Here is a 12978-nt window from a genome sequence, read left to right on the forward strand (position 1 = left end):
ATGTGACCTTGGGCAAGTCACTTAACCCCAATTGCCCTACCTTCCCCCCTCCAAAAAAAAAGAGAGGGAGAGAGAGAGAGAAAGAGAGAGAGAGAGAGAGAGAGAGAGAGAGAGAGAGAGAGAGAGAGATTCTCAGATTCTGGCCTCATCCCAAATCCAGCAACTTTGGTCAATATCAGGAATAACTGCCACTATTACTGGCACTTATAGCATTTCCCAGATGATACTCTCAGAACTAGAAAAGATTCATAGAGCTTTGTTGATTTATGAAGGTCTTGGTTGCTGCCAACGAGGGTGTGAGGAGGCAGGGCATTTAAATTTTTTCTTTGCTGGAAGTAGAATTGTCATAAGAATTGAGAACTAACTAGTGGGAAAAGCTGTCTATATGGGTGTCTTTCATCAAGCAATGGAGCACAAAATAGAACCCAAGCTAAAGAATAGTACCTTTCTCTATCAGTCTAGAAGAAACATGAAGCATATAACACTCCAGGTAAATGGAAATGATAGGAAAAACTATGTAAATACCATAGAAGAAAAGAGAAACTCTCATGCCTACCATAGAAAGTGATGACACCAAAGCACAGGGAAGAGCCCACTTTGGTTAAAAGGTTCATAGGAAAGGCAGAGGGGGAAGAAGAAAATGTCCTTGCTTTTTTGGAGATGAAAGTTCTTTTGTTTCTCTTTTCTACATCTATTATATGTATAGAACTTCAACTGATTTCCAAGGAAGCTGTACTAATGAATGAGAAACATTAGTGTATTAACAGATGGACATAACTAGCTTGCCTGGGGTCAAAAGGGAATGAGATAAGGCTACATACTTATCTCTAGTTGTATGAAATGGCCACTTACATCTTTTTTTCTGAAAGGGACAGATTAAGCCTATTTTCATGTGCTATGCCATGGACCAAATGCCAGAACCATATAATGAGTACTCATAAACTTTCAGGAATTTTCATGTCTCTATGTACCTGTTTCTCTGTTCTAGAGTCAGTAGGAAGTCAAAGAGTATATAGGTGAAAGGGAACCTGATAGGAGAAAGAATCATTTGAATATGCAGATTTCAAGATAATGCCTTGTAACACAGGGACTTTCAAGCTGATGAGCCAAGATGAAACAAGATGAAAGGCAGAAGAGAATGTGCAGTTAAATCTTCATCAGGTGTGTAGGAAGGAGCCTCCAAAAGCTACCTTAAAAGAGGTTTCTGTTAGTTGATAAATGGAAATAGTGGATAAAAATATAAGTCCTGTAAATCCATAAATAGGAATAGAAGGAAATGAAGACTGGATAACAGGATTTGTGCTTTTTGGTATGTCAAAGACAGAATCTTAAAAAAAAAAAGGTTTAAAAAAAGCTCATTCTTTCAAAAGAAATTTGAGAAACTCAGTAGGGTGACAAAATCTTCAGAATTACACATGAACTTTGGAAGCATACTTTCATGATATATGTTTGTATATGTGCATACATGTACATGTATGTATATATTTATTGTTAAGTTTTTTTCTTCAAATCAACACGAAGATGTGTTTCAGCTTTTATACATATTTCACGAACATATCTTTATTTCATTCATAGACAAAATACTACTCCATCAAAAATAGAAATAGATGCGAACAGGCAAAATATAATCTTGCCAGAGTTGCTTGAGACAGCAGTTCAGTAATGGGGAAAAAACTCAACAGAACTTCTAAAGTATAAGAAAAAAGCATCTATCATTGGTGAATAGTTTAATAATTCTTTACAACTTCATACAAGTCAAAAGAGTGCAGAATAGAGTCTGTGAAACTGAGTATCAGTGATTCCGTTTTCATAATCTCATCATGTATTTAGGTAAAATCCACCATGTGTAGGATTTCTTTTTCAATTATGAATTTTATGTAACTTGATGAAATTGGGGCATTACATGGTTTTATGAGGTCCTGTTTAAATATCATTCCTAAAAATTACCTCAACTTAGAGGTAGCTCTGAATTTATTCTATCCTTAAAAGTTATCGAATTTGTCAAACCTCTTGCCATTTTTGGCAAAAGCTATGGGCAGAATAAACAAATATCAGTGAAGAGTTTGTATGACCCAAGATTTGTTATATAAATGTGTTAACTTAAAAATTTAAAAACAAATAGAAAAAGAGTTGGGGCCATCTACCTTATAATTTCAACCCAAGATAACTTCACCCGGTTCGGTACTCAGTCAGCATTTTGTGCAAGACCGAGGTCATTATGGCATTGCTGGCTGGTAGCCTACCACTGGTTCCAAATCAATTTCACTTTGAATAGATATACACCATGGAAGAGGATCCCAACAGGTTTTAGAAAGGATTTGAGTCAGTACTTCTTTTGGGCACGTGGTCACTCACAACAAAATGAAGATAGAAAGAACAATCAGCACAGTATAAACTTTGCAAAGCCAAAGAATCAGAAATAGTTGAGTTGGACAGAATACGCAAGGGAGTTGGTGAGTTCCATGTGCTATTCTGAGAAACCAAAAAAGATTTTTTTAAAGAGAAAAAAAGGAAAAACTCCAGAAAAACAAAGCCAAATTAATGTTTCCTCTTTTTTTCCCCCAAACACATTTTTTTGTCAACCCCAAACCCAGTGAATTTCAGAACAAGACATTTATTCTGGAGGCTTTGGGGCTACAAAATCACGTCCCTTCAATTGTACCATGTAAGTCTACATAAGCAAAGCACCTTTGAAACTAAGAATTGTTAGAGAATCCTGGTGTCTTATTTGATGTGTCAAAAATTACAGTGGAAATAATTAGGATAATTGACTGAATAACAAATAACCATATTGACTCTAGTGTATAGGAAAAATATATTCCCGAGGGCAATTCACAACTAAGAAGATAGAGCACAATAAAAGATTATGACATTTCATGAATATTCAGTGTTATAGCTTTGTACTTTATTGCAAAGCAAAAAATATATATTTATTTATATATATATATTTTTTATCTACATATCACTTCTGACATTTTACACAACACCAAAGCACAAGAAATCAAAGAAATCATAATGAGGTAGATACAGAACACTTAAGGATGGAGGAGACTGAAGATTTCAAATTTGGCTTAATACTGTGGTCACCAATACAGCAGCAAGCATTGATTCCTAGTGCAAGGAATTTCAAGGAGTTCAAATCCATAATGATACCCTATTATAAAATTCTAGGGGTTGAAAAAAATGAAATGAGGAGGAGAAAGAGCCAGGAAATCAAAGACAGCTTCCACTTCAAGGCTCATTGGAATAGACTTTTGTGCCTTTGCCTGGAAAAACACAATTCTAACCTTATTAGCATTATTTTTACAATTAGGAGTAACTTGTCCCATAGGATTGCTACTGTTTAACCAGTCAAATGGGGAGGGATGATCAGTGTTGGTGAGGTGCAGATAGCCAGATGTTCTTGGAGGAGAAGCCAGGAAGGAATGAATCGTTTCTTTCCTTAGAAAGACCCTGCTAGGAGCAGCTACTGCAGCTGAGGACTACAAATTAGCAAAGGTCATCAGAATGGGCTAGTTTGGAACACAGATACCAATACATGAACTGTACCTTTACCTGAAGAGGATTTATGGAAATAATTTGTCATCCAATCCTTGGCTGAGCTTTTTCACTGTCTTTCTGATAGCCAATCCAAAGGGTACCTGTCTGCTACCAAATGCTAGGGAAGCATACTAGCCTTGGGAGATTGGGAGATGTCTTCTGGATATACTGTTTCTCCTTGGAAAGAGTTTAAAATATTGCAAGACAAATTAATCACCAACTACATTTCTTTTTAGACTACTAAATACGTTGCCAGGTAGGAGCTACAACAGGAGAAAGCCTTCCCTGTTCTGGTCCTTCTGCCCTGAATGGAAGATGTTGAATGTTGTTAATTTATATTGGAATGGGGTGAAGTAAAGGAAAGTTCAGAGGATGGGTGACTTTCCTAGCAGTGGCAGGGGTTGTAGATCAGAATGAGGGTCTAAGGTGCCTAGGAGAGTAGGAAGTTAATAGACCAGGAGGTAGTAGATTTCAGGTAATGCTCCAGTGTAACTTCCAGGTGGGAAGGTCTAAAGCTGATTTTCAGGTTTTGATTTAAATGAAAAAAGTAAAACTACATATATTTTTAAAACATTTCTTTCTTGTTGCAAAACAGAAACCTGTGAGGCTTAAGGAAGCATTTCCTAAAGGTGTCTTTAAGACTAAAAATGGAACTGAACTAAGCACTTTAGATTATTTGGCATTTCTTTTTATTCTGGCCATATTCGAACTTTCAATTGGATTACTTTTAGTCAGAGATCATTATAAGCAATAGGATGGAGCAGTGGTATAACAGGTGCTGCTTCGTGTGCTCAATTAGCCTCGGTCTAAAGCGAGAGAAGTGCTCCTTAATGAACATCGGGTTAGCTCAGATTAGAGTGGGGGTGGGGAGAAACTATTAGCTGGTTTGCCATCACAGTATGTTGATGGCTGGTTGGGTGTGGATTTTATGGCACCTTAATCTTGGGAAATTGACAAATGTGCAGGCAGGAGGGCCAACAAAGGAGATTGGTTTGGGAACAAAAGAAGAAATGTACTGAAAAGATTTTAAGGGCTCCACTTAAGAGCCTTTTCCCCCCTTCTTTAGGTTTATGCCTAAGGTGATTCTTCTCCATACCTCAAGTTATGATTAGTGCTCACACTTGAATTTAAGACATAAAGCCATATAGGGAAAGAAAATAACAGGGGCCTAAAACTCAATTCAAATGGAAAAATAATTCCCTCAAATATGAAGTGGTGCTAAGGTTGGAGAGAGATGGACAACTGACTCCCAGCCTTATAGCTTATAGCTTCTCTAGAAGCTGTAAGAATATTTAGGATAATAAATTCTAGGAGCAAAAGGCATGGTAAGATTATGACAGTTACCTACAATCATCAAAACCTTCACTCACACCCTTTTCTCAGCCTTCTGGAACTCCCCTGGGTAAGGGAAGGCTAAAGGAGTACATAATAATGGCTTTCAAGTCTACAGAGGATTGTTAATATGGTAGAAGGTTCTTCAAAATAAATCGTTCTGAATTTGAATGGGCAGCATTTAGATCAACCAGAAGGGAGGGCTTGTGAGAATGTCATTAAGTAGAATGGAGGTGAAAATGCCACTCCCCTGATCTTTAAGATTAAATTTGACTTACATTTGTCTGCAATGCTGCTAGATGCTATTTGAGGACCCTTCCAACATGCAGCTCCAGTTATTCCATTTTCCAAGAAAAGACTATGGTCATCTTTTCTGTCTCTGTCATTGTGTACTCCCAAGACGTGCTGGGTATTGGAATAATTTTAAATGAGCTGATTAAAAACAGTGGAGAAAAAACTAGGTTGATCTGCCATTTTTTTCCTCCTCAAAATTATTCTAATCTGCGTCTTATTCTGTATTTCTTCAGTTTTCCCTTCTAGTTCAAGCCTTGATCTCATCACCCTCCCACTAATTCATTCTTTCATTCTCTTTTCTAATTTATTCACATAGCAGCAAAAATCATCTTCCTGGGCATGTCACTTTCAGTTGAAAAGCACTTTTAATGGCTTTTTCTAATTGCTCTTCCCCTGGTTCTCCAGTGCCTCCACCCTTTGCATTCTTCTACCTAACAGTTCTCATTACTCCCTGATTTAGATTCTGAGCTCCAACCAAGGAAATCTCCTTGCTGTGCCCTATATATGATAGGATTATTCTCTTCAAAGATTTCTTTATACCACTGTCCCTTTTTACCATTGTACCAGGTCATGTTCCTCATCAAAATCCTACACCGGATTCACCTTTTCCTGATTAATCTCACATCATTTTGATTGTTCACTTAGACCAAGGTTTCTGGGGCAGTGGGTCACAGGAGTAAGAGTACCTGACTTCAAATCTCAAATTCTCCAACTTATTGTATATCATTGGGCAAGTCATTTCAACTTTCTAGGCTCGGCTTTCCTCATCTGTAAAATGAGACAGTTGGATTTAAAGAGCTCTTCCACTTCTTATGATTCTATCATTTCCTTAATAGGTATGCATGCTTGTGTGCATATGTGTGTGTGTACTTATAGAGTAATAACTCAATTTATGCAGAGGTTCCTTATCCAGCATTCCCAACTACCCACAACAGCAGTAAGAAAATTTAAAAAGACCTCTAAGCAACCAAGTCTATGAAATAAAGCTTATTCCCTTCCGTAATGAAGCACTTCCAACTTTTACTTGATGCCTATTTACTCTTCCTTTAGTCATAATTCTAATAAGCTCCCTTATCTAGTTTCCAAGCATATTAAATGCAACAAGTTAGAAAGGAGTAAGTAGTAGGGAGGAGAGGGAAGGGGCTAGTAGGGATTGCCTCCGCTGACAAGCAGGAAGAAAAAACAGCTGACAGGAAGTAGAATAATAACCCTAAAAAACAGACATAAGCGCTCAGAAAGCAAATCTCTCTGGGGCCATGTTGTGTAGGGACAAATAGCCTATACACCAAAGTAGCCTTTGAAGGCATAACTCTATTAACAGAGCACATTAAAATCCTTGATGTCCACACTGATGACCTTGACTCAACAAGAAAAAGATTAAATGATGTTTGCTGTTCTCTTTTTTGGAAGCGAGGAAATCTGTAACATACTTTAGGATATTAAATGGACTGTATAGAATAGAATTCAGGGTTCATCAGGGGTAAATTTTTAGTTATTTGAAAAATTCATTTATGTTATTGGCACATTGCCTAAAAGTAACAGATAAATGGCTTATTACTATAGTTTCCTATAGCTTTATGAGTTAGCACTGATGGCTATTTTTCTTTTATTTGTTCCCATTTTTTTTCCCATATGTGCTTATCTTTTACTCCCCATTAGAATGGAAACTCTTTGGGGGCAGGTAGGTGGCACAGTGAATAGAGCACTGGAGTCAGGAGGACCTGAGTTCAAATCCAGCCTCAGACACTTAACACCAAAAAAAATTAAAAACCCTAGCCATGTGACATTGGGCAAGTCACTTAACCCCAATTGCCCTCCCCCAAAAAAGGGGAAAAAAAGAATGGAAGCTCTTTGAAGGCAGGGATTTTGACTCATACTTTGCAAGTCCTTGATGGAAGGGGAGGAAGGAATTGCTAACAGACTTAGCTTTCTACCAGGAAGGTTGATGCCTGAGTGGGCATACATGTTTTTCCACTGAGATGATACTCATTTAATCAATAGTCAGACTGTATTTAATCAATACTGATTGACAGAAGTCACTTAGAAATAGAATTGACACTGTCTCATATCTCACACAAGAGAAAAGAGCTAGCCTACTTTTCTAGCCTTTTGACACCTCTTTTCATTCCTGACCTACAATTCCTAATTAGGAGGGAAGGAGGCACAATGGAACAAATGCTGGCTTTGGAATCATAGGACCTGGGTTGAAATCCTGCCTCTGACACTTACAACCTGTGTGACCAGGAAGTATAACCTTCCTGTGTCTCAGTTTCCCCATTGTACTAGATAGCTTCTGAGATCTCTTCCAGCCCTAGATCTATGACCCTACTCTTAGAACAATGTTTCTCTCAACATCTATAAAAGGCATTCATCTTTTCCCTGCCTTCCAATTCCATTTCTAGTTTTCATGGATGCCTTTCATACCTCAGTAGAAATGGAGGTGGACCCTCACCCAGTCTAACTTGTGTTTGCTCCCAGAAAAGGGGTAAGAAAGTGAAAAGTGGACAAACAATGAATTATGATCTTTCCTTTCATCTTCTCCAAATCTCATCTCATCTTCTGAGCTGTCTGTGTTATGCCCAGAACATTGGATAGTGGAGGAAGGACTTCATTGCTGTTACTATTACTCGCTTATCTTGATCTGATTGTTATGGGTGAGTTGATTATTTCTGTCTTTGCCTCCTCACAATTCATTTCTTCACCTCTTTTCTCCAAGCTTTGCTCTAACTCTTCACTACTGTGAGAGTCTGATTAAAACACTTTATTTCTCTTGGCAGAGAAGGGCAAATCCAGAAATAATTTTCCTGTGCAAAGGGATTTAAGCACCCCTGCTGATGAGCCTTCAACAGGAAACATTCATCATTGCACATTAATGCCAATGGCCTTGGTTTAATTTCATATCCACTCTGAAAATGCTTTCTTTTTTCTTGCCCCCCTACAGCTGAACAGGGCACAAATGTTGATGGGATGGTGCAGGTAGTTTTGCACTGTTACTTGTCTCATGAGCTGTGACTAAGACTGGAGTTATTGGAGGACAACCCTAGGTCACAGAATGAGCTCAGCTCTACTGAAAAAAGTTTTAGGTCTCTTACTGTGGACATTGTGTGCCTGCATTTTGTTATTGTGGGGCTAAGACTGAATAACTGCTTTGTGGATTTCTAAGTGAAGCTATGGAAAAAGCAATGTAATTAGAGTAGTAACAGAGTGTCAACAGGAGGGCAAGAGGATGAGGACTGTGATGTGGGAGAGAGAGCATGTCTCTAGAATGTCATTCAGTGACATCAGCTAAGGAGCTTGATAGGACTGAAAGAATTCACATCCTGGAGGTCCCTCCTTCCCTTCTTTATGAAATGGGGTTTTCAACTGAGTGACGCTAACTCCAGTTACAGGACCGAGACCAGATTCTGAAGGAACCACAAAGCATTTCAAATGAGGAGTTTGGCCCTGAACTCCTGTACTAGGAAGATGAATTTTCTTACTGAGTCACTCTGAGCCCTCCCCAAAGTAGCTACCAAGTCATGCTAGATGCCAGCCTCTTTAGCTTCTTGTTCAATGATCAACTAAGCAGGGGCAAAAAAAAAAAAAAGGCATAAAATAATAGAGCTAGAAGGGTCCTGAAAAATTGCTAATACACACTATAAAGAGGTAGAAATAGAGGCTAGTCAGGGGAAAAGCTGGGACTAAAATCTCAGGTCTCCTAATGCCTAAGCTCACGGTTTTTTCCACTGCCTTTCCCCCAGGAATTCCCAAGGTGGCACCAGTGGGTTAAAGGGCCCTACTTCCTGCAGTGGCTTTCATTCAATAGTGGCAGTCAGCTGCCAGGCCCCTGAACAGACTGATTTCTTGGCTGGAGAATCTGACAGGGATTATACAGATACTGACTACTATAGCCCTAGAAATACAGATGAGAATTTGCTCTGCCCAACCCAACACAGGTCTCCGTTCTCAACAGCATGACTGTCTAGACAGGCAGATTTGCTGCTGCTAAGATGAGGAGTCTTGGGCTCTCTAGTAGAATGAATTCTGTCTAGAATAAAGTGCCACTGTGATTCTTGACAATAGAGATTTGGTAACTGGTGACATGCCCACAACCTCTCCATAGTGTGCCTTCCCTTGGATTCTGGATATAGTCTAGAACCTCAAGGGAGCTGAAACCACCTCAAGGTTAGGGCCAAGAAGCTCGTAGTCCCCCTTGACTCTCTTCTTTGGAGTCAGTTCAGCTCCTGGTCTTATAACCTCATGGAACCACAGAATGTCAGAGCTGGAACAGCCCTCAGAGAGCATCTAGGTTAAGCCCTTAATTTCACTGAGAAGGGAACCAAATCTCAGAGATCAAATAACTTTCCCAAAATAACAAAACTAGTTGTAACAGGAGTATCTCTTCCCTACTAGATGCCAAGTTACCCTTATGAACACTAGGATTCTAAGGTTGTTGCTTATTAACTGACTCACTGGTTTGTGCTTGATTCCTGAGGATGATCCTTCCCATTCTGGGATTTGGGAAATTTGGGAGTTATGTGGGTGGAGATTAGGTTTAGTAATGGCACTACTCTGGGGCAAATTTTGCTGATATGAAAAACTTTACTAACAAAAGCCCTTAATTCTTTACATATATCAACTTTAAAAAATGACCCTTAATTCCTCTTGTATCATGCTCCTTCTTTTGGTCTGGATCTACCCAACAATGCAGAAGGTGATTTCAGAAGATAGAGTGGTCTGGGCTAGAATATTTAGATATTTTATCCTTCCACAGAATAGCATGGATTGGACAACATTGCTCTAGAGGCCTGGTAGGTCTGGGGCAAATAACCTGGAAAAGTTGATGCTAGATCTCTTTGATGACTCAATCTCACACCAGATCCCAGAAATACCCTCTCCCCAGAAATCCATAAAAAGATACCTCAAAGTATAGGGATGACCCATGACTTTCAGTAGTTGAGGGAAGTAGGTGAATGGTATGTTCCAAGGGTGGGTACTGGCATTTGTGACTACACAGGACAGGGCAAAAAAAAAACAAACAAAAAAAAACCTCTTTCATTTCAATCCCCTGAGTAGCAAAAGATTTTTATGTGGTATGGATGAATGAATGGGGAAAAGGGAAGAGGAAAGGAAGGTGAGAGGCAGCTGGCCATGGAGCCAAAAGGACCTGGATTCAAGTTCCACCTCTGATATGAATGGTCTGTATGACCCTAGTAAAGTCAGTTACCTTCTCAGTCCTCTAGACAACTCTCTAAGAATCTAAGTTGCAGAAAAGGTGCTCACTTGTGCTAAGAGTTTCTTCACCTGGGAGTTCTCTATATGAATTAAATCACAGGTCTAGTCCCTATCCCTATGGATAGAGATAAAGGCAGGTGAACACAGAAGGAATACCTAGCATGCAGGAGGTGTCAAGGATGGGGATTTGTGTGCTTCTATAAGACTGACCTTATTTTTTCCACCCAGGAGCAATACTGTCTCCTCCACCTAAGCTTCCTGTCTTCAGGAATTGAAAGTTGGGAGGTGGGGATGGGGGTGTGCTGAGACAGGGAATATCTATATTTACTTTAAAAACACAGACACAGCTGCTTTGGATGGCTTTGCCATCTTGTGCAAGATTTGTAAATTGTGTGCAAAACTTAACTTGTATAGACAAGCAGATAAAATATATAGACATCAATAGGCTTCCTAGACTAGTTGTGCTTGCTTCCAAAATAGGATCTCCTTTCTATCTGTTCACTTTCTAGCATTTTATCAGGACTAAATTCCTGTTGTTATTTTTAAATAGATTGTGCTCCTTCCCCTGAATGGAGAGTAGATTTTTGATCCTTAGAATCTGAAGGGAACCCACAAATTCAATGCCATTTCTAAAGCTTGAATCCTTTACTACGTCCCTAATGAGTAGTTGTAGACCTGGCCATAGTAAAACTGGATTTGAGCTTTGGCTTTACATTTCTATGCCTCTATTTTCAGTCCTTATAAGTCTCTTCCCATTTAGCTATTGAGACTAATCCATATGCATTTGCAGCAAACCCACGTCCATGTATCATTCTAAACACCTGGCTGGCATGTCCCATTTGCAGAACATGGTTTAGTTAGGGAGGAGGGGAGACTAATTTGGCATCAGGTGAGTGTGCAGTGAATAGGAAGGGTGCTACTGGCACAAAATTAGAGTTCAAAGTAATGTTTACTCTGTAGAGACAGGTTACTCAATACAGCGGAATTTAATTAAGGAACTAAAAATCCTGGTCAGATCCCTTTTAGAGTACATAAGCTCCCTGCTGTATCATTTTTCCCCCAGCACCAAGATGTAGATGCCAGTATAGTTGCATGTATAGACAAGGCCACATGCACAGAGTTCATATGCTTCCTGTACCACTTAAGCCAAATTTTTTGCCTTGAGTCTACACATCCTTACAAATACAAATACAAAACCAGGATTTAAAAGGAAAAGTAATACTCTGAAACCGAAGAGAATAAAAACAACTTGTAACCAGAAACTTAGTACAAGTACCAAACCAAACTAAATCAAAAAGGAAAAAGCAAAAATAAACAAAATCCACACACATTAGTTCACTTATAGAACAAAATATGGTTACATTAAATTTTTGAAAAGGAATAAAAAAAATCACATTTCGTTTTTGTTGTTCCCTCTTAAAATTTTGAGAAAAAAGAAAGTTACTATAGCACTTTCACCTTGAGCCAAAGTTTGGATATCATGTTTCTTGTAAAAGAAAAGAAAACCTGTTTGGGAATATGGAAAAGAGATTGGAAATCTGAGGTGGAGAGGGAGCAAAGATAGACTGAAAAATTGCATAGTTGTGCAACAGTGGCTTCTCATCAAGGTGAAAGAGCGCGTCCTCTGATAAAATAGCATCTGATTTTTTATTTTTATTTTTGTCATTGTTCAGTTCTATTTATGTTCTTTTGTTTTTCACTGTCAAATGTCCGTGGCACACATTAAAAGGTATATACAGCACACACACATGCTAACATTAAATGCCTGACATTAGACAGTCATTCTTTAAATATTCCTTCAGAGTTTGTTCCAGGCAAAGTTTGTATTCATAAATAAATACACTTTTTGCTACATCTGAACACCATTTCTGGCTTAAGCCCATCTCAGTCTTTGTTTCATTCAGTAAGCAACCAAAAAGGGCAAAGAACCAGTAAAGCACCAAGACTGGTCTTGTTCTCATTGAACCTCAATTTCTCTCATTTTATTCTGTGGTTTGCATTTTTTTTTATAAGATGGGGGAAAAATATTTTTCACTGGCCCTCATCCCTGGACCCCACCCCATTTTCTTGAGGTAAAAGTTATTCTTAAACACCCGTGGCAAACAATTTGGCCTTTATAGCCATAAAGAATGAGAGAACATCATGACATTTTAACATTTATGTTTGCAGAACCAAAAATGGGTCTGTTGTGCTCACTGAACTTTTCCCCTCCTCAGTGTACTGTTCCCTTCCAACCAACAATGGGAATGAACAGATGAATAATCCTCCATATTGACACTGCTCCCACCCCATCCTACCAACCCACTCCACATACATATACACACACAAAGAAATCCCTCTCTTCCCCCATACTACAAGGCATGTATGAATTACAAATGAAAACAAACAAAAGTATGTCAAATGTTTTCCATTCTTGCGGACTCCCTCAAGCACATTTTGATATATCTCTTATAGTTTACATTTGTATAGGAAATAGTAAAGGGTCTTTTTTTGTTATACATTTTACAGAATTTCTGCATGTTGTCTTTTATCCTCTTCTCTATTTTTAATTTTTTTTTGGATAAACAGTTGTTTATAACAATCTATATAATAAGGCTC

This window comes from Petaurus breviceps, unplaced genomic scaffold, assembly GCF_028583685.1.
Source record: "Petaurus breviceps papuanus isolate PSGF00001 unplaced genomic scaffold, PetGlider_PUasm1.0 90919, whole genome shotgun sequence".
Lineage (NCBI taxonomy): Eukaryota > Metazoa > Chordata > Mammalia > Diprotodontia > Petauridae > Petaurus > Petaurus breviceps.